Source organism: Macaca nemestrina, chromosome 15 (genome assembly GCF_043159975.1).
Source record: "Macaca nemestrina isolate mMacNem1 chromosome 15, mMacNem.hap1, whole genome shotgun sequence".
NCBI classification, from domain to species: Eukaryota; Metazoa; Chordata; class Mammalia; order Primates; family Cercopithecidae; genus Macaca; species Macaca nemestrina.
In genome coordinates, this window is record NC_092139.1 from 52460458 (window position 1) to 52479715 (window position 19258).

Here is a 19258-nt window from a genome sequence, read left to right on the forward strand (position 1 = left end):
TTTCAGCTCACTGCAACCTCTGCCTCCCAACTTCAAGTAGTTCTCCTACCTCAGCCTCCCCAGTAGCTGGAATTACAGGCATGCGTCACCATGCCTGGCTAATTTTTTGTAGAGACAGGGTTTCTCCATGTTGGTCAGGCTGGTCTCGAACTTCCGACCCCAGGTGATCCACCCGCCTTGGCCTTCCAAAGTGCTGGGATTACAGGTGTGAGCCACTTGCCCGGCCTCTTCAGAATATTTTTAGAAGTTGTCAGTGGTAACTGTCCCATGTGCACATCTTCAAGTTCTCTCAGAGCTTTTGAAACCTCAGTTCATTCAGAGTCCCCCATAAGGCTATCTCCTCACCTACTGGGCTTCGAGTCCCCTATTATGATGTTTGTTTGAAACATTTGCTTACAAGAGTAGATAAAATAACTAACTGAATTTGAACCCATAACCATGGCCAGAAGCTAGTCTAAGACCTGTTCCTGTGTCAGCTCTTGTAATCCCCACACCTCTTTCATTATTCCCATTTTACAGTTGAGTAAGTTGAGATAGAGAAATGAAGTGACTGTCAGGAACTGTGAAGGGTCTGGAATCTTACTCTACTAACCAGTAGACAGTTAGTCTGCTGCAGTGTCCTGGGTGCTGGCAGGAGACAGGAGACGCTGGGTCAGGGTCAGGGTTGAGCTTTATTACAGCAACAGCAGGATCTAGTGTCAGCGTTTATGCCAGCTCCCTAACCTTAATTTCAACAGGTGACACCTTCACACACAGTGGGTTGTGCTACAGAAGAATTCCAAGTGTAGAGAATCCAAATCTTCTGTCTTTGCCCTGGGAGAGCCATTCTCTGTCTTCCAAGGCTGCTGACTATAGAAACATCCTTGGAAATAGAGTCCTAGAGCAGAGGTGGCCAATACCATGGCTCGCAAGCTATGAATAAACAACAGAGACCCACAGAGAATTGTCTCCCAAAAGGAACTTAACCAAAATCATTCCATTAGGAGGTGGTGGTGTCAGGATTCAAAGCCAGGCCACCGTGTCCCAGAGCCTGTCCTTATAGCCCTGCTCCCACCATGCTGCCCCCAGCACAACCCAGTGCAGGAAGGAGGTGCTGAGCAGTGGCGCCATGTCTAACTGGTCACCAGCACCTTCACACAATGGTTATTTTACTTGTGATTGTGCACTGGACATTGCACTCATTCGAATCCCTCCCCTTCTCCCCACTCCAGCCTGCCGAATCAGAAACTGAGGGTGCAGCCAAGAAATCTAGGTATTTACTTGTTTATCTTTATTTTTTGTGGGTGCATAGTAGGTATATATATTTATGGGGTACATGAGATATTTTGATACAGGCATGCGATGCATAATAACCACATCGGGGTAAATGGAGTATTCACCACCTCCAGCATTTATCCTTTCTTTGTGTTACAAACAATCCAATTATACTCTTTTAGTTATTTTTAAATGCATACTAAATTATTATTGACTGTAGTCACGCTGATGTGCTATCAAATACTAAATCTTATTCATTCTCTCTAACTAACTTTTTTACCCATTAGCCATCCCCACTGCCCTCCCCACCATTACCTTTCCTAGCCTCTGGTAACCATCATTGTACTCTCTATCTCTCTATAAGTTCAATTGTTTTAATTTTTTTAGCTTCCGCAAATAAGTGAGAACATGCAATGTTTGTCTTCCTGTGCCTGGCTTATTTCACTTAACATAATGATGTCCAACTCCTTCCATGTTTTTGCAAATGGCAAGATCTCATTCTTTTGTATGGCTGAACAGCACTCCATTGTGTATAAGTACCACATATTCTTTGTCCGTTCACCTGTTGATAGACACAGGTTGCTTCTAAATCTTGGGTATTGTGAATAGTGCTTCAGTAAACATGGGAGTGCTAATATCTCTTAGATATACCAATTTCCTTCCTTTTGGGTATGTACTCAGCAGTGGGATTGCTAGGTCATGTGGTAGTTCTATTTTTAGTTTTTTGAGGAACCTCAAAACTGTTCTCTATACCGATTATACTGTCTACATTCCCATCAACAGAGTGTGAAGGTCCTCTCTTCTCCACATCCTTGCCAGCATTTGTTATTGCCTTTCTTTTGGATAAAAACCATATTAACTGAGGTGAGATGATATTTCATTGTAGCTTTGATTTGCATATCTTGGATAATCAATGATGCTGAGATATGTTCCTTCTATACCCAGGTTTTTTTAGGGATGTTGAATTTTATCAAATGCTTTTTTTTTTTTAAGCATCAATTGAAATGATGCTGAAATGATCATATGAATTTTTTGTCCTTCATTCTATTTCTTTGATATATTATATTGATTGATTTGTGTATATTGAACCATCCTTGAATCCCTGGTCTAAATCCCACTTGTTCATGATGAATGATCTGTTTAATGTGTTGTTGAATTTGGTTTGCTAGTATTTGGTTGAGGATTTTCTGCATTAGTGTTCATCATGAATACTGGCCTGTTGTTTAATTTTTTTGATATGTCTTTGTCTGGTTTTGGTATCAGGGCAATACAGAATAATTTTGAATGTATTCCCTGCTCTATTTTTTGGAATAGTTTGAGTAGGATTGGTATTAGTTTTTTAAATGTTTGGTAAAATTCAGTAGTGAAGTCATTGGGTCCCAGGCTTTTCTTTGCTGGGATATTTTTTATTATGGCTTTTATTTCATTACTTGTTATTTATCTGTCCAGGTTTTGGATTTCTTTATGGTTCAATCTTGGTAGGTTGTATGTGTCTAGGAATTCATGCATTTCTTCCAGGTTTTCCAGTTTATTGATATATAGTTGCTCATAGTAGCCTCTAATAATCCTTTGAATTTCTGTGGTATCAGTTACAATGTCTCCTTTTTCATCTCTGATTTTGTTTATTTGAGTCTTCTTTTTTCTTAGTTGGGTTAAGGGTTTGTTGATTTTGTTTATCTTTTCAAAAAATCAACTTTTCCTTTTGTTGATCTTTTGTATTTTTTTAATTTAAATTTCATTTATTTCTGCTCTGATCTTTATGATTTCTTTTCTTCAAATTTTTGATTTTGCTTACTCTTGCTTTTCTATTTCTTTAAGATTCATCATTAGGTTGTTTATTTGAAGTTTTTCTACTTTTTTGATGTAGATGCTTATTGCTATAAACTTTCCTGTTAGTACTGCTTTCACTGTATCCCATAGTTTTTGGCATGTTGTGTTTCCATCCTCATTTGTTTCAAGAAATTCTTAAATTTTCTGCTTAATTTCTTTTTTCTTTTTTTTTTTTTTTTAGACAGAGTCTTGCTCTGTTGCCCAGGCTGGAGTGCAGTGGTGCTATCTCCGCTCACTGCAAGCTCCGCCTCCCAGGTTCATGCCATTCTCCTGCCTCAGCCTCCTGAGTAGCTGGGACTACAGGTGCCCACCACCACACTCAGCTAATTTTTTGTATTTTTAGTAGAGACGGGGTTTCACTGTGTTAGCCAGGATGGTCTCGATCTCCTGACCTAGTGATACGCCCACCTCAGCCTCCCAAAGTGCTGGGATTACAGGCGTGAGCCACTGTGCCTGGCCAAATTTTCTGCTTAATTTCTTTGTTGACCCACTGGTCACTGAGGAGCACATTGTTTAATTTCCATGTGTTTATATGATTTCCAAAATTACTGTTGTTATTGATTTTTAGTTTTATTACATTGTGGCCAGAGAAGATATTTGATATAATTTCAATGTTTTTTAATGTTTTAATACTTGTTTTGTGGTCTAACATATGGTTTATCCTTGAGAATGATCCATGTGCTAAGGAAGAAAATGTGTATTCTGCAGCCATTGGATGAAATGTTCTGTAAATATCTATTAGGTCCATTTGGTCTGTAGTGCAGATTAAGTTCAATTTATCTTTGCTGATTTTCTGTGTGAGTGATCTGTCCAATACTGAGAGTGGGGTGTTGAAGTCTTCAGCTATTAATGCATTGGGATCTGTCTCTCTCTTTAGCTCTAATAATATTTGCTTTATATATCTGGGTGCTTCAGTGTTGGGTGCATATATATTTAGAATTGTTATGTTCTTTTGCTGAATTGACCTCTTTATAAATATATAATAATGTTCTTTGTCTTTTTTTATAGTTTTGGTCTTGAAATCTATTTTGTCTCACATGAGAACAGCTACTCCTGCTCTTTTTTAGTTTTCATCGGCATGGAATACATTTTTCCATCCCTTTATTTTTAGTCTATGTGTGTCTTTATAGCTGAAGTGTGTTTCTTGTAGGCAACAGATTGTTGGGTCTTGTTTTTTAATCCATTCAGCTACTCTGTGTCTTTTTATTGGGTAATTTAGTTCATTTACATTAAATGTTATTATTGATAAGTAAGGACTTACTTATTCCATTTTGCTATTTGTTTTTCTGATTGTTTTATGGTCTTCTCTTTCTTCTTTCCTTCTTTCCAGTCGTCCTTTTAGTGAAGGTGATTTTCTCAGGTGATGTTTTAATTTCTTGATTTTTATTTTTTTGTGTATCTATTGTATGTTTTTTTGATTTGAGGTTACCATGAGTCTTACAAATAATATCTTATAACCCATTATTTTAGACTGATGACAACTTAACACTGATTGCATAAAGCAAACAAGCAAAGAGAAAACTAATAAAATCTCTACACTTTAACTTCGTCCCCTCACTTTTTAACTTTTTGTTGTTTCTATTTGTATCTTATTATACTGTTTACGTCTTGAAAAGTTATTATTTTTGATAGGACCCTTTTTAGTCTTTCTATTCAAGATATGGAAGTAGTTTATATACCACAATTACAATATTATAATATTCTGTGTTTTTGTGTACTTAGTATTACCAGGGAGTTTTTTTGTTGTTTTGTTTTGTTTTGTTTTGTTTTACCTTTAGATGAGTTCTTATTGGCCATTAATGTTTTTTCTTTCAGATTGAAAAACTCCCTTTAGCATTTTTTGTAGGACATGTCTGGTGTTGATGAAATCCCTCAGCTTTTTCTTTTCTTTTCTTTTTTTTTTTTTTGGTCTGGGAAAGTCTTTATTTTTTCTCTATGTTTGAAGGATATCTTAACTGGATATACTATTCTAGAATGAAAGCTTTTTTTTCAGCCCTTTAAATATGTCATGCCACTCTCCTGGCCTGTAAGGTTTCCACTGAGAAGTCTGCTACCAGATGTATTGGAGCTTTTCTGTATATTATTTGTTTCTTTTCTCTTACTGCTTTTAGGATTCTTTCTTTATCCTTAACCTTTGGAAGTCTGATTATTAAATGTCTTGGGGTAGTCTTATTTGGGTTAAACTGACTTGGAGTTCTATAACCTTCTTGTACTTGAATACTAGCATCTTTCTCTAGGTTTGGGAAGTTCTCTGTTATTATCCCTTTGAATAAACATTCTACCCCAATCTCTCTCTCTACTTCCTTTCTAAGGTCAATAACTCTTAGATTTGCCCTTTTGAGACTATTTTCTAGATTTTGTAGGCATGCTTCATTTAAAAAAATTCTTTCTGCTTGTCTTCTCTGTGTATTTTCAAATAGCCTGTCTTCAAGCTCACTAATTCTTTCTTCTGCTTGATCAATTCTGCTGTTTATAGACTCTGGGCTGGGCCTGGCAGCTCCTGCCTGTAATCCTAGCATTTTGGGAGGCTGGGGCAGGTGGTTTGCTTGAGGCCAGGAGTTTGAGACCAGCCTGGGCAACAAGGGAAAACCCTGCCTCTATAAAACAAACAAACAACGACAAAAAAAATTAGCCCACTGTGGTGCACACCTGTAGTCCCAGCTACTCAGGAGGCTGAGTGGGGAGGATCACTTGAGCCCAGGAGGTCAAGGCTGCAGTAAGCCATGATTGCACCACTGCAATCATGGGTGACAGAGCGAGACCCTGTCTCAAAAGAGAGATAGAGAGAGCCTGGGTGACAGAGCAAGACCCTGTCTCAAAAGAGAGAGAAAGAGACAGGGAGAAGGGGAGAGAGAGAGAGGGAGGGAGGGGGAGACCGAAAGAGAAAGTGGCTTTGATGCATTCTTCAGTATGTCAATTGCATTTTTCAGCTCCAGAATTTCTGCTTAATTCTTTTAATTATTTCAATTTCTTTGTTCAATGTATCTGACGGGATTCTGAATTCCTCTTCCATGTTATCTTGGATTTCACTGAGCTTCATCAGAACAGCTGTTTGAATTCTCTGAAAGGTCACATATCTCTGTATCTCCAGGATTAATTGTTGGTGTCTTATTTATTTCATTTGGTGAGGTCATGTTTTCCTGGATGGTCTTGATGCTTGTGGATGTTTGTTGGTGGCTAGGCATTAAAGAGTTAGGTATTGATGACAGTTTTTGTGGTCTGGGCTTGCTTTTACCCTTTCTTCCTGAGAAGGCTTTCCAAGTATTCAAAGGGGCTTAGGTGTTGTGATTTAAGTCTTTGGTCACTGCAACCATATCTGCTTTAGGGGCACCCTAAACTCAGTAATGCTGTGGCTCTTGCAGACTCATAGAGGTACTGCCTCGGTCATCTTGGGTAAGATCCAGAATTCTTTGGATTATCAGGCAGAGACTTCTGTTCTTTTCTTTTACTTTCCCCTAAACAAATGAAGTCTCTCCCCTTGTGCTGAGCTGCCTGGAGCTGGGAGTGGGATGACACAAGGACCGCCATGATCACCACAACAGAGTCACAGCCAAAGCCAGCACAGCACTGGGTCTTGCCAAGGCCTGCAGTAACCACTGCCTGGTTACTACCGACGTTCACTTAGGGCCCAAGGGCTGCACAATCAGCAGGTGGCAAATCCAGCCAGGCATGTGTCTCTTAGTTCAGAGCAATGAGTTCCCCAAGCCTGGGAGCCGCCCAGAGATGCTGTCTGGGAGCCGGGGCCTGGAGTGGGGAACCTTAGGAATCTACCTGGTGCTCTGTTCTTCTGTGGCTGAGCTGGCACCAAAGCCCCAAGATAAAGTCCTTCCCACCTTTCTCTTTTCTTTCCTCAAGCAGAGGAGTCTCTTCTTATGGCCATCACTACCACAGCCCATGGTAAATAGTGCCTGGCTATTGCTGATGTTCACTCAAGGCCCAAGGGCTCTCCAGTCAGCATGTGGTGAATGCTGCCAGTCCTGAGACTCTCCCTTCAGGGCAGTGGGCTCCCCTCTGGCCCAGGGCAGGTCCAGAAATTCTGTCTAGGAGCAAAGGCCTGGAATCAGCAGCCCCAGGAACCTGCTTGGTTCTCTACTCCATTGTGGTGGAGCTGCAGGACAAACTCCCCTTTGCTCTTCCCTCCTTTTCTAAGCTGAAATAGACTTTGCTCATAGCTGCCACAGTCAGCAGCATGCTGATTTACACCCGAAGCCAGTATGGCTCTGAGTCTCACCCAAGGCCTGTGGTGAGTACTGCCTGGCTACCACTGCCAATGATTCAGGGTCCAAGGGCTCTTTAGTCAGCAGGTCATAAATCCTGTCAGGATTGGGTCCTTCCCTTGAAGGCCTTTAAGGCCTGGGCTGTGTCTAGAAACGTCATCTGGGAGCTAGGGCCTAGAATGCCTATTGCCCTGTCTACCGTGGCTGAGCTGGTGTCCAAGTTGCAAGACAAAGTCCTCCTCACTCTCCCCTCTCCTCTCCTTAAGCAGAGAGAAGGAATCTCTCTTGGAGTTATCAGCTTCTCTGCCTGGGGTTGAGAGAGGACATGCAAATACTCCCTTAGCTGTTGCCTCCCTAAGTCATGTGCACACCAAGTCCACTGACTCCAAGCCCAGCACAGCATCAAGACTTGCCCAGGAATTGCAGTCCTTGTGGCTTAGACTGCCTTTCAAGTTTATTTAGAACCCAGAGCACTTTAGCCCACAGCAGTGAGGCTTGCTGGAACTCAGGTTTCAACCGCTGGGATGAGCGATTCTCCTCTGACTAGGGCTGGTCTAAAAGCTCTCTCCATAAATGTTAGCTGATTTCTGCCCAGTGTTGCTTTGCACTGTGACAGGGCACCACTGAGTTTCAATGCAAAGTGCCATAATCACTGTGCTGTCCCTCCTCTTAGTGCACAGATGCTCTCTCTGCACCATGTGGCTATTGCCAGGAGATAGGGGAGGGTTGATAAAAGCAACTCAAGACTGTCTTTCCTACCCTCTTCAGTGCCTCTTTCCTTCATATGATGTTTAAACCAGGTATTGTGATCATTTACCTGATTTTTGCTTTTTATGAAGGTGTCTTTTTGTGTTGATAGTTGTTCAATTTGGTGTTCCTCTGTTGTGTGTGTAAAAAGTAAAGTAGAGTCCTCTTCAAAGACTTTCCTCCCCATTTAACTAGGAATAAATAGTAACTTCTCTTAGAAGCAAAATTTATTCAAAGACCTGTGCTAATGTTTTTAAATATCTGCTCGCCAAAAAATTACTTCTTTTAGAAGGACAAACAAAGCAATTAAGTCAAAACATATTAAACAAGTTTGAAGAGGAATTATGAAATAAACAGAGGGGGAAATTGTAAAAAGTAACATAGAGGGTCCTCTTCAAAGACTTTCCTCCCCATTTCATTAGGAGTAAATGGTAACTTCTCTTAGAAGCAAAATTCATTCAAAGACCTGTGCTAACATTCTTAAACATCTGCTAGCCGTGATAAAGAAATCAATGTACTTTATGTTTTTAGCTCCCACAATTTAGCCTAAATATTTGCCCTGGCATGCTTACACTGGCCCAAGCAAACATTAGGTCATAGTCTGTTCCTCTTCCTTATCTGAAGGTGTTTTTACCTTTCTCAGCATTCCACAAATTACTTCCTCCTTCCTTTATTCTCCTCTGGCTTTGCCTTTTTAAAAAAGTTCTAAGTTGCTAGCCAATTGGGACAAATACAGAATGTGAGGTCCCGTTCCAGCCAATGGAAACCAGACACGGAAGTAGGGTGGACACTTTAAGTTATAAATAACCCTGTCTCCTTTTTCCGGTGTACTCTTGTGGCAAAACTGCTGGTGAGTGTACCCTTTCTGCAGAAAGTAAAAATGGCCTTGATGAGTAAATTAAATTTATGTTCAAGTGCAATTTTGTTACGGCACTGGGGAACAAGCATTTCAAACAGGTGGGGGAACGATCGCTGGAGACTTCTATTTAGCCATCTTGTTCTGCCCCCTCCTTCCAGAAATCTCGGTTTTAACAAGCCTCCAGCTAATAGTAATGTGCCTAAATTTTGAGAGCCACTGCTTTAGTCTATTCCGAACAGGAGAGTGGCAAGCATCACATGTCTGAGTCTACCAGAGGTCTCAATCTAAGCTGCATATTACAGTCACCTGGGGAAGTTTTGAAAATCCTGGTGCCCAGGCTGCACCCAAAACCAGTGAGATTTCTTAGATGTCTCTGATGAGCAGCTGAGGCTGAGAACCAGAGGTGTACTAGCTTTTACATTGTGCCTTCCACCTTACAAAACTCTTTGATCATGCCCTTCTTCCTTAAAACCATAAGGATAATGCACATGGCAATGGTATCTTGCATTTGAAAATGCTCTAGCAGTTGTTACTTTTTTTCTGGAACAGATATGTGCCAGAGAAGATTCTTCACCACCGCACAGATGAGGCCACCTAGAAGGCAACTGACTTGCTCAAGATCAAAGAAAGTGACTGGGCCATGGCTCAAAACTAAGAATCCTGGGGCTCACTAATTTGTTTGTTCATTCATTCATTTATTCAACAGTCTATGTTGGTTACTGTGCTAGTTTCTGGACACATAAGGACAGATGTCACCGAGCCCTGACCAAAGGATTTATAGTCGGCTGAGAAGATGGACGGACAGACAGACATGCAGCCACAACAATGTGGAGAGTACTTCAGGTGGCAACAAGGTCTCCTGAGGTGATCCAGCAAGAATTTCCAAGCTTTTGGTAGAAGGGATAGCTGAGGAGAGTTTCCAGGGAAGCTTGGTTGGTGGTCTGGGACATGTAGGAGATGTCCAGGCAACAGCAGACAGCTTATATCAAGGTGTACCTAGAGAACAAACCTGGAGAAGCAGAGTATCCTGAGAATCTCAAGGAAGGCCTAGTACGCAGACATAATGCCCCATTTAAGACCTTGCAAGCCTTTTTCTTCTTAGTCTTATTGTCCGTTAACAGGTTATTCAGTTACATTGGAGCAGTATCTGAGGGCAATGCCAGCACTCCAGGCCCTGCACCATTTTTGGTGGTGTTCCAGAGAAAATGGGCTTTGGTCTAAGGGTCTTGTCTTCCTTTTCTGGGCCAAGTACAGGGATAGGTTTTGCCTTCTCTGTGGTATAATAAATGGGGTGGAACTCAAGGAAATGGTCAGTGGGGGTTGCTTGGTGCATGAAGTGGGAAACTTTATGCCCCAGAGCTCAGCATTACCAGAACCAGGTCTGGCTTCCATCCTGTGCAAGTTACTAGAGGCCTGCCCCTTTCAAGTCATTTGACCTCTGCATCTCTCATATTTGTACGGCAGCCCTGCCTCCCTCATTAGGTTGCTGTGAGGCTTCAAGACAATAATTCCTGTGAACAGGAACAGTGAGATACCAGCTGCTTCGCTGATGCTGTCACAGTGGAGGGAAGCAGGGGGCTGGAAGTGGACGACTGTGCTCGCTATGGCTGTGTTCTCTCCAAACCCTTGACTCCAGATATGGGTTTCACTAGCCATGGGCTGAGGTCAGATCAGGAGTGAGAGAGCATGAGAGGGGCCGGCTGGGACTCCCTGGCTATGCGACTCTATTCAGGTTTTGGTTTTCTTTCTGGCACACATCGATGCAAGTGTTGCTGCTCAACAAGGAAACAGAAATGCCTCGTGGAGCACTCGTGGCAAATAATGTTCTCGTGGCAAATAATTCTCTCCTCACGTTTCCAAATAATGTTCTCGTGGCAAATAATGTTCTCGTGGCAAATAATGTTCTCATGGCAAATAATGTTCTCCCCACATTTCCTACTACTTCCTGAAGAGGGCTGGTTCTGCATGAGGACATGGAAAGAGGAAGCCCTCCCTGCCTAAAGATGGATCCCAGAGGGAGCCAAGCAGTGGCTGTGCTTTGATTGGAGAGTGACGATCCTGGGCATAATCATGATCCCCCCAACTCCAGCACCCATTTGGCTCCACCTAGAGTGGGGTCAATTTCCTTACACAGGCTGCTTCAGATGCCCCTCTCTCCTCAAGGTGATGGTCGCCCATTTTAGCAAACTCACCACTCTGAAAATCAGTCTGTATTAACAAGAATAACAGACTGGATTTTGGCATTTTGGGGTCAACAATATGGAAGAAATTAAAAATAAGGAGAAAAATCTCTGGATATCTAGGAATGTAGGATTACAAACTACTATGATAAATGACTTAAAAGTTTACTTTAAAGCTTTTCATTTGAAAACAATTTCGAACTTGCAGAAAAGTTTCAAGAATAGTACAAAATATATCCCATGTACTTTATTCAGATTTACCTGTTGCTAACATTTTCCTCCATTTGTTATTTCTTTCCACCCCCTTTGCATATATACATTTTTTCCTGAACCCATTCAAGGATAAATTACCTTCATACTTGAAAGTAATTTACATATCTAATGGTTACTCACCTCTAAATACCTTAATGTGTATTTCCTAAGATTAGGGACCTCTTTTTACTTAACTACTGCATGATTGTCAACTTCAGGAAGTTCTGTTCTGTAATTTATTGTCTATAAGGTGTGTAAGAACAGTAAAGTGTGTGTGTGTATGTGTGTGTGTGTGTGTGTGTTTTTTTTTTTTTTTTTTTTTTTTTTTTTAGTAAAAGGTTATATGAAGGCATGGGAATGTAAATTTTTGCTGAGGCTTAAAGGATTGTTTTAAGTTAGATAAAGCTTAAGGTTCAAAAAAGTTGTGGAAAAATAGTGAAAATTAAATTTGCAGAAGAGGTTCTCTGTGAGAATATGTTGACTAAATTCAAAAGGGTTATAAGGTTTTTGCTTCTTTAAAATTTCTGAGTCATGATTTTGGCAAAAAAAAATAACTTGTGGTCATCTGGAATTCTCAAAATCAAACTTCAGTTTCAAAATTGTCTTCCCCGGCACCTGACTTTTCAAATACTTCAGAAGGCCCCTGAAATGTCCAGAAAAGAGAGGTAAACAGGATTATTTGACATGTTTAGGTACCTGGGACTGCCAAAATGATGCTCAATCTTCTTTAGGTTACATTTTTGTGAATAATACTAATACATATTCTGAAATTTTATAGGATTTCTAAAATTCTAATGTCTAAGTATTTGTTACCAATCACAATTATAGTTACGTTAGTTATTGTAAACCACAGAAATAACCAAAGGGCGTACGCCGTATATGACTTTGTAACTTTACTTCATCCTCTTCATTTACATAGGGTGTGCCCCAAGTAGAGGGTATTTAAACTCACAAAAGCTCTGTAACAGGGCCTTTGAGCCCCTGCGCTCAGGCCTGCTCCCACACTGTGGAGTGTACTTTCATTTTTAATAAAACCCTTCATTCCTTCCTTTCTTTGTTTGTGCGTTGTGTCCAATTCTTTGTTGAAGATGCCAAGAACCTGGACATCCTCCACCATTAACATATTGACTGTTTCTTGCAGCTGGAGTCCATTTCCACTCCAGTTTGCCCTGCACACATGCATATACACACCCTAGCCCTGCACATGATGCTGCCGCCACTGCTGCCACTGCTACTAGTGTTTCATAGCTGCTGTGTCCTGTGCTCCATTTCTTTCCTCATCAATTGATTGGCTAATTTAGTGGCTTAAAATACACCATTAATTATTTCTCACATTTCTGTGGGTTGGCAATCTTGGTAGTTTCTCTGCTGGTCTCATCTGGGTACACACACATGACTGTTACCATCTTATGATTAAGCTGGGCTGAAGAGTCCAAGATGCCCTCACTCACACATCTGGCTGTTTGCAGGACACCTCAGTTCTCTAAATGGCCTCTAATCGTCCGGGAGGCCAGCATGGGCTTCCTCACAGCATGGCGGTCTCAGGGTTCCAAGAAGTTGAAGATGGAAGCTGCAACAAGGTCTCTTAAGGCCTAGACTCATGAAACCACACACATCACTTCCACGATATTTTATTGGTTAAAATAATAGACAAAGCCAGCTCATATGCAGGGAGGTACAGAAATAAACTCCAAGGGTGAAGTCTTGATGGGAGGGAGAGCAATGCCACATCGTAAAGGGGCATGGACTCATAAGGGGCCATTATGATAATGATCTACCATACCCCATGATCTGGTTAGCAAGAATTAACCAAAACATACCCCAATAGGAAAAAAGCAAGGCTCTCTCAACTACAGCACTGGCATGCCAGCGAGTGATCTTTGGTGGCAAACAACAGAAACAGACTGTAGCCAACTTAAACAGAACAGCCACCCATGAGAAGGGCGTCAGAAAGTTCACAGGCTTGGTGGAGGAGCTTTGCAATGAGACCTCAAAAGCATCAGGAACAGGGCAGCTCTAGGGGTGGGGGGCAGTCTCTGAAGCAGGGATTGATGGACAGTCATTTGAGGGGACTACCATGGGAACCATTTTATTTTTGCTGACTTTGTTATTGTTGTTCTTTGTGTCATTTGGCTCAAGATTCAGATTTCTTGGGGAGCACTGGCCTGACTTGGGACATGTTCCCAGGGCTTCGGTGGGTAAGTGGGCAGAAACTTGATTGATAGGACCACATGGGGTGGCGACAAGGGAGCACCCCAAAGGAGAAGATAGACACTGTGGCAAAGAGTGGAGGAGGTGCCAGGCAGGCAACAATGCCCACTGTCTCCTGATGTCCAACTGGTTCCTGGGGGAGCTCACTTGGCTCTCTGGGGTCTGACAGTGATTTAGGAGTGATCACTTAAATCTAACTCAATGCTTCTGCTTTCACCCAATGAATGAAAACAATCATTAAAAAATGTTGTTCCCTCCTACATGCAAAATGTAATTTTAGGTTAATTTTGTCACCCTGGACCTTTTTGTCCTCATTCCACACTGTTTTCACGGGTCTCAAAATCCTGTGACAGACGTTTGGTCAAATTGATTCTGATTAATAAGAACTGATGTTAAAAACTAATAACTTCAAAAAACTGTCACACACACAAAAACAAATGGTCCACAAAACATTCTCCTTTCCTTCTGGAGGTTTTATGATGCATTTATTGTTCACCAGTCTTGTACTGTTAACTTAAATGTCGAATTGAAACAAACAGTTCTAAGACTGTTTCCACCACTGATTAAGACTTGGGTGGCATGTATTAGGGCTAATATTCATTTGGCCTTCTGAGATTTCTGGGCAGACTTGGTGGCCTAGCCAGCTCCTGCAGGCTTCTTGTCCACTGCTTTAATGACGTCCACAGCAACTGTCTGTATCACATTATCAACAGCAAAGGGACCCGGAAGATGGTCAGAGAAGCTTTCTACACACAGAACCATATCAACGATGGCAGTATCACCCGATTTGAAGAATCTGGGTTCATCTTCCACCTTCCCACCAGAATGGTGACCAACCTTCTCCATCAGCTCAGCAAACTTGCAAGCAATATGAGCCATGTGACAATCCAGCACAGAGGCACAACCAGTATTGATTTGGCCTTGATGGTTCAGGATAATCACCTGAGCGGTAAAGCCAGCTGCTTCCATTGATGGGTCCTTTTTGCTGTCACCAACCAGGTTGCCACAATAAGCATCTTTGACAGACATGTTGTTGACATTGAAGCCCACGTTGTCCCCAGGAAGAGCTCCACTCAAAGCTTAATGGTGCATTTCAGCAGACTTCAGTTGTGATGTTGACTTGAGCAAAGGTGCGGTACCCATTCTAGGCTTGAGAGCACCAGTCTCCATTTGGCCCACAGGGGCAGTATCGATACCACCAATACTGTGGACATTCTTGAGGGGCAGACTCAAGGGTTTGTTAGTTGGACAAGTTGGTAGTAGAATGCAATCCAGAGCTTCCAGCAGTAAGGTTCCACAGGCATGGCCATCTTTACAGGTGACTTTTCATCCCTTGAGCCAAGGCACGTGAGCACCTGGGTGCAGCCTTCTGTCACCATTCCCACTGATAATTGGCACAAACACTTCTGTGTCTGAGCTGTAGCCAATTTCTTAATGTAGGTGCTGACTTCTAATATAGGTGCTGAAAAATGACCTGAGCCATTTTGCACTCCCACCAGCACTGTAGTTCAAGCTGCTTTGTGTTCTTGCCAGCAGCTACTTTGTCAGCATGTTATTGATGTTGGTAAGAGAAACAATGCAATTAAAAAAATGTTTCAATATCATGGTGTGACTTTGGGTGTGGGGCAAAATAGTAACACACCTTTCTATTCCTCTATCACTATTTTTACTATTAAAAAAGCACACTTAATTTCAGCCTAATGCCTCCCATTTGTTGACCCATATAGTCACAAGTGGAGAATTTGGGGAAGTCTACCCCTTGAAATATTGTTTCATTGAAACCAGAGAAATGTCTGAAAATGTATAGACACAGCTTCTCCAATTGTTCCTGTCCTCTCTGCAGGGTGTGAGCGCATGGTGGGCAGAGCTGTCCCACCACTGGTCCAGGGTAAATCGCTTCATCTCCCTGGGTTGTCCTATGAATGGGAAGGAGACTACGAATAAAGTGAATCAGGTATAGCAGTTCAGCTTCAGGATCAGTCTGGAATTTAGTTGTCATTTTCATGTTGGATTAGGAAGCACATTCAAAGACAAGAGGCATATGGTTAGTAGCTAACTAATGGCCTTGATGGAATTCTTAACAATTCAGGACATTGTGCTGATAAGATGTGCTCTGTGCCCCCTCATCTCTGACTCCCAGAGTCTGCTGCAGAGTTCGATAAGGATTTTAGCCTGCACGCCCATCAGGACCCAACTTGCTGGGGCTGGATCTGATCTCAGAATCCCCAACTTCAGTTTTTCATCTACAGGAAATTTTTCTTGTCTTACCTTCCACGGCAATTATCTCAGCACATGATCCCTGACATCCAGAGAAATCCTTGTTATCAGTGTCAGGGTCTTTTAATAAGAGACTGGGCCCAATTTGTGCTCACTGGTGAGTGAGAAGAAGACAGAGAGCAAGGTGGGTGGAGGGGAGGCAGTAGAGCGGTGGTGAGCTCACTCATTCCAAAGAACCAAATAAATGATTCTGGATAATCCACCCTTTCAGTATTACCTTTTCTCCCCTCTTTGGTGCAGATGGCATGGGACTGTACTGATCAGGTGGTGGGAGCAGGACAAGGACCTGCTGAGCTGCTCAGGCTGAAACATCTCATCCCCTCTGCCTCTTTAAAAGTAAACCTAGGAATTGCATTTACTCTATTGTAATCCATTTTTGAAGCTTCTAGAAATATGAATTTTGTTGCCAAGCCTCAGTGGAAGTAATTCATTTCCCTAACAATCAGGAAGGAATTAAAACAGCATGCAATGGGGCTGGTGAAGTGTGTCCTTGTAAAATATTAGACTCGGCTTGTTGTCTGGTTTTAACTAATAAGCCACACTATAGGTGTGGATATAACTTATTCCTGAATTCCGTCATGGTCATTTTATTGCATGTTTTCTCATTTGTGTATCTGAATTCCGAAGTGACAGAGACTCAATTTCCCTTTGATTCTCCTCCCCACCCAAGGTTTGACCCAGTGTATCAGTTAGCTTCTGCTATGTAATGAGCCACTCCAAAAGTCAGTAGCTTAGAATGACATACATTTTTAAAAATAGACTTAGAGAAGTTTTAAGTTCATGGAAAAATAGTGCAGAAAGTAAAAAGAGCTCTTACACATCCTCTACCCCAACACATATGCAGCCTCCCTGACTAACATCCAACACTAAAGGCATACATTTGTTACGATTGATAAACCTACGTTGATACACCAAGATCAACCAAAATCTACAGTTTACCATAGGGCTCACTCTTGGTGTCCTATATTCTATGTGGTTGGGGCAAATGTACAATGACTTGTATTCACCATTATAGTATCATGTAGATTGGTTCACTGCCCTAAAATTCCTCTGCTCTGCCTGTTCATCCTTCCCTCTTTCTAACCCCTGATAACCACTGATGATTTTATTTGTCCCCCAATTTTGTCTCTTACAGAATATCATATATTTGGAATCCTACAGTATGTAGCCTTTTCAGACTGGTTTCTTTCACTTAGTAATATGCAGTTAAGGTTTTTCCATAGCTTGACAGCTCATTTTTTTTTAAGCATTGAATATTCCATTATCTGAATGTACCATGATTTATCCACCTACTGAAGGACATCTTGGTTGCTTCCAGGTTTGGCAATTATGAATAAAGCTGTATTAGTCCATATTTCATGTTGCTGATAAAGAAAGACATACCCAAGACTGGGCAATTTACAAAAGAAAGAGGTTTAACTGGACTTACAGTTCCACATGGCTGGAGAGGCCTCACAATAATGGCGGAAGGCAGGAGGAGCAAGTCACATGTTACATGAATGGTGGCAGGCAAAATAAAAGAGTTTGTGCAGAGAAACTCCCGTTTTTAAAACCATCAGATCTCATGAGACTCATTCACTATCATGAGAACAGCATGGGAAAGACCCATCCCCATGACTCAATAATCTCCTACTGGGTACCTCCCACATGTGAACTAGATGAGATTTGGGTGGGGAAACAGAGTCAAACCATATCATTCCACCCCGACCCCTCCCAAATCTCATATCTTCACATTTCAAAACCAATCATGCCTTCCCAACAGTCCCCCAAAGTCTCAACTCATTTCATCATTAACTCAAAAGTCCACAGTTCAACGTCTCACCTGAGACAAGGCAAGTCCCTTCTGCCTATGAACCCGTAAAATCAAAACCAAGTTAGTTACTTCCTAGATACAATGGGGGTACAGGCATTAGGTAAATACAGCCATTCCAAATGGGAGAAATTGGCCAAAACAAAGGGGCTACAGGCCCCATGCAAGTCCAAAATCCAACAGGGCAGTCAAATCTTAAAGTTCCAAAATGATCTCCTTTGACTCCATGTCTCACATCCAGGTCATGCTGAGGTAAGAGGTGAATTTCCATGGTTTTGGGTAGCTTTGCCCCTGTGGCTTTGCAGGGTACAGCCTCCCTTCTGGTTGCTTTTATGGGCTGGTGCTGAGTGTCTGCATCTTTTCCAGGTGCATGGTGCAAGCTGTTGGTGGATCTACCATTCCGGAATCTGGAGGACGGTGGCCCTCTTCTCACAGTTCCACTAGGCAGTTCCCCAGTGGAGACTCTGTGTGGGAGCCGCCACCCTACATTTCCCTTCCGCACTGCCCTAGCAGAGGTTTTCCATGGGTGCCCCACCCTGTAGCAGACTCCTGACTGGACATCCAGGCATTTCCATACATCTTCTGAAACCTAGGTGAAACCTTCTGAAAACCTATCTATATCTATATCTATCATCTATCTCTATCTAATCTCTCTATCTTTGTGTTGTAGTTCAGTATAGCCCACATTTTAATGAGCAGAGGAGTCATTGGGCATCCTGTTAAAATGTGGACACCAATTAAGCAGGTCTGGGTGGGATCTGAGATTCCACATTTCTAACAAGCTCTCAGGGATGACACTGATGCTGGTCCACAAACATTTTAAGTAGCAAGTGTGTAGACAAAAGCAACTGAGTGTGTGGAGCCTGACTCAGGTAGGGAACGTTATGTCATCATCTCAGCCAAGCCCTAGCACAGAATGTGTCTGTTTGTCTGCTGTGTGGAAAGACTGCAGGCTGTAACTTCAGTAAGATTTGTCTAAGTACCGAAGACTTTGCCCGTAAGAACTGGTTTGCAAGCCCAGCTATTACTTTTTTTGGACCTTACCACAGTCAGTTAGGGCCACAGTAATGCTGAGTAACAAACCACTTAAAAACTCAGAGGATTAAAATGAGCAGAATTTATTCTCATGGGTCTACATGGTAATTTCCTGCTTGGCTGATTTAGGTCAGCTCCACGCGTGTCTCATTCTCCCTGGACCAGCAGCTCCCTAGGGCATGATCTTGTCATGGCCATGGCAGAAGCACAAGCATGAAAGCCCCACTGCACAAGGACATTTCAAGCCTCTGCTTACATCACGTCTGATAACATCCCGCCGGCCAAAGCAAACCCCATGGACACAGCCACCTTCATAAGGGTGGTGAATTTTGCTCCACTTACAGTGAAGCCATGGAAAGGTTATGGATGAATAATCCTACTACAGGTGTAATGGATTAAGACCTGTAATTTGACCTATCACAGTCTTTGCATCAACAGAGTAAGAGGTGAAATTCTACTTCGATAAGAGCCTCACTCACAGTAATACATGCCATTCCCTGAAGCCATATGAAATACAAAAAAATTGTTCACCACTGCCTCTGAACAGGTTTCCTGTTGCTGCCGTCACTGCAGTCAAGCTATAGGA

The 19258-nt window shown here is 42.1% G+C and overlaps 1 pseudogene; it reads right to left on the reverse strand.

The window, feature by feature from the left end:
• Window positions 1–14147: 14147 nt before the first annotated feature.
• LOC105486885 (putative elongation factor 1-alpha-like 3) lies at window positions 14148–18945 on the reverse strand (annotated as a pseudogene).
• Window positions 18946–19258: the final 313 nt, after the last annotated feature.